The sequence below is a fragment of the Medicago sativa genome, chromosome 4 (genome assembly GCF_051527215.1).
Source record: "Medicago sativa cultivar Bolivia chromosome 4, Bolivia_mono, whole genome shotgun sequence".
Taxonomy (NCBI): Eukaryota; Viridiplantae; Streptophyta; class Magnoliopsida; order Fabales; family Fabaceae; genus Medicago; species Medicago sativa.
Genome location: NC_140752.1, coordinates 48949093 through 48952779, shown reverse-complemented (window position 1 = coordinate 48952779; position 3687 = coordinate 48949093). Strand labels below are relative to the sequence as shown.

Sequence of the window (3687 nt, the reverse complement as noted above, 5' to 3'; positions counted from 1 at the left end):
ATAGATGATATTTTGGTGTATTTGAAGTCAGAAGAAGAGCATGCCGAGCATTTGAGGATTGGGTTGGGTGTCTTTAAGGAGAATAAGTTGTTTGCTAAGTTGTCGAAGTGTGAGTTTTGGTTGCGGGAAGTGAGTTTCCTTGGTCATGTGATTTCTAAAGGTGGTATTTGGGGATTTGGGGTTGAAAATAGTGGATTCCCGTAAGGGAAAACATAAGAACAGGGTTGCTGTTCTGAGCAATTCCCGCCACGGCGACAGATGGTGTGCCCGGCAGGATTGCCAGAAACAGCAAACCCCGTTTTTGTTGTTTTGGGTATTTGGGGGCCGATCCGAACTTTCTAAAATGCTTCTTTCAACATGTTTAACTACTGTTTTCACTCTTTAACCTACTGGAACATCTCATAGATGGGATTGGACTTGATTTTGTGGTTTTGAACTTAACTTTGAAAATTGTCCAAGAATGTCGATTTTTCCGAAACTTGTTTTTCTCAAGGAAATGGAGTAGGGTTAAGGTTATATATATTAATCATATGATTTCTAAAAATGGTTGTGATTGGTTTCATCAAGTCTTAACTTGTTTTGCTTTGAAAATGGCATTCTTTTGGAAAAAGTGATAAAGAGAGACGAACTTTTTGATTCTCATGATTTTGTCGTATTAAGCCGGTGAAACTTAAACATATACTCTACTGCACTTATATGTGGCCTAGAGGTATACTTAGTTGAGGCGTTGAATCTTGTTTACTTGATTTTGGTTCAATCGTTTCAATTATTTTGAAGTTGTGAAGTTATAGACGAACTTTGTTGAAAATGGTTTTAGAGACCGATTACTTTATAAATCTTTTATGGATAGTTTGATATGATTATATGAAGATGTGTGAATGATTGTTAGGTGCTGAATATGATGTTTATCATAATGTGTTGTATTTTCTCCATTAATTGAATTGTGAGAAATTATATGGAGTTGTTGAGAGGTAATAATGTTGTTGATGTTGATTACTTGCATATATGTTAATTGATGGTGATATCGTTGGTGAATGCATATATGCTAAATAATGATGATTGAATTGTGAATGTTGTTGGTGATTGTATATATGCCAAGTGGTGGTGAATTGTTGAATACATATATACTAAATATTTGGTGATGGTTGATGAGTCAATAATTAGTCTAATTTAATGCATTATTTAGTTTAGTTTTATTAAAGATTTGATTTTATTTTATTGCAATTTATTTCCTTTTTGAATATTTTACTTCAAATTGCTTTTTATTATATTTTAGGAACGAATATATGGTGGAAGGTGTCTTGGAGCAAAAGAAAGAGGACTGGAGCAAATACAGTGCGAAAATACGAAGATACGAAACAAAAATATGTTCCCACCAAGTCAGAAGCTTGGCACGGCCAGTGCCAACATGTGGCACGGCCGTGCCACCCTCCAGAGTCTCTTTTGCTGCTTTTTCTTCGGGCCCAAGTTACCCTGTTGCAGCTTTACTGTTTTGCCCTTATAGTAGCTTAGTTTCTAAGTCAATTGTAAAGCTATAAATAGAGTAGCATTCCATCATAAACAATTCACCTTTTGCTTAGAATATTTTAGTTATTATTTCAATAAAGTCTTTAGTCCTTTACTTTCTCTTTCGCAATTTATTTTATTGTCTTCTCTCTTCTTCCCCCATGTCTACGATGAACATGAGTGAGTAGACTTCTTTGTCTTGGGATTGTTGGGAAGTCTAATGATATAATCCTAACAAACCAAGCTTTAACCCTAATTCTATGTAGCCATAATTTCTAATTTAGATTCACCGTTTTAACATGAATTAACAATTATCAAACTGTGGAAGCGAAAGCGGAGGGTTTGATAATTGTTAATCCATTATCCCAAACATCAATTCATAAAGCGAGAGCGGAGCTTTGATGTTGGAACAAGTGAATCTAGACAATAATTGCAAGACAGTGAAATAGTCCTTGCAATTATTGAGACACAAGTAGTTTCAATCCTTATAAGCATCTTCTAGTAATCAAGTCAGCGAAATAGGCTTGGTTACTAGAAGTAAACTCTCACCGGACTTTCATCGGAAAGATGAGGGGCTAAAGGGAAACCGGTCTTAAGAAATTACGGTGTAAACCATGGAATTAGAAGTTAAAGTCTTGTCTAGTGAAAGATTTATTATTATGACAACCCAATAATCCCAAGGCTCTTTATTATTATTGTTATTTACCTTCAGCAATCAAACCTCCTTTTATCAAACTTTCTTCTCCTCTAATCATTCTTTAAAGGTTAATTAAGTTGAACAACTCCCTAGCGGAACGATACTCTTTCTTACTACTATTACTTCGATAGGCCGTGCACTTGCGGTTTGGATCCTATCAAGTTTTTGGCGCCGTTGCCGAGGAGTTAACTAATTTGGTTAACTTTTTCTTAGTGATTAGAATCCTCTCTCTTCTTCTCTTTCTTTTCCTTTTTATTTTTATTTTTCTGTTATTGTTAACTTCTTGGGTTCTCAATTTTTTATGCGAAAAACCAGGAATCGAGTTGTAATAATCAACGAGATCGAAAGGTATTTGCATAAACAAAAGAGAGACGCATGAAATAACACCGCCATGGCTAATCGCACTCTCAAAGAGTATGCAACGCCGTCTACGGCTGAGCCACAAGCTATTATTGTGTACCCAACGGTTGAGGATGACAACTTTGAAATTAAGCCTGCCCTACTTAACTTGGTGCAGCAAAACCAATTCTCGGGATCCCCCACTGAGGATCCCAATCTTCACATATCTGTTTTCCTACGAATTAGTGGAACCATGAAAGAGAACCAAGAGACCGTAAGACTTCATCTCTTTCCCTTTTAAGGGATAGAGCTAGCGCTTGGTTCCATTCCCTCGAAGTCGGTTCCATTACTTCATGGGATCAGATGAGGCAAGCATTCCTTTCCCGATTCTTTCCACCATCTAAAACCGCTAAACTTAGAGACCAAATCACACGGTTCAACCAAAAAGATGGGGAATCTCTCTATGAGGCTTGGGAGCGTTTCAAAGAAATGCTAAGACTTTGTCCCCACCATGGCCTAGAGAAGTGGCTTATAGTCCACACTTTTTATAATGGCTTGTCTTATACCACTAAGATGTCTGTTGATGCAGCTGCAGGTGGAGCTCTTATGAACAAGAACTATACGGAGGCATATGCCTTGATTGAAGACATGGCTCAAAATCATTACAAATGGACCGACGAGAGAGCCATCACTAGTTCTTCATCCTCCAAAAAGGAGGCAGGTATGTACGAAGTCTCTAACTATGATCACCTTGCTTCTAAAATTGATACACTAACTGAAAAACTTGAAAAACTCAATGTTAGTGCTATCAATTCTGCTTCTACTCCTTCTTGTGAAATTTTTGGTATAACCGGTCACGCTGGTGTTGATTGCCAACTAGGTAGTGCTGTTTTATCTAGGTTTTCGGGTGTCAAGCATTGATTAAGCTTGGACCTTTTTAACCTTTGATATCTCCATTTTTTCTTGGGAAGGCCAAAATGAGGAGAAAACCCTTGAGAAACGAGGTTCGGGAGTTGTTTTCGTTATAGGAAGGTGTTAGGCACCCATAACGACTATAGTATCCTATAGGAACCGTCTTTACTTTCTACACCTAACGCTTTACTTTTATATGCTATTTATTGAAAACTTTATTCACACCTAAAGGT

General features: G+C 37.0%; 1 non-coding gene across 1 annotated transcript; it reads right to left on the bottom strand.

The window, feature by feature from the left end:
* Nucleotides 1-2953: 2953 nt before the first annotated feature.
* LOC146929513 (small nucleolar RNA R71) lies at nt 2954-3060 on the bottom strand. The gene has a single exon (XR_015009070.1). It is a non-coding gene; the product is annotated as a small nucleolar RNA R71 (small nucleolar RNA).
* Nucleotides 3061-3687: the final 627 nt, after the last annotated feature.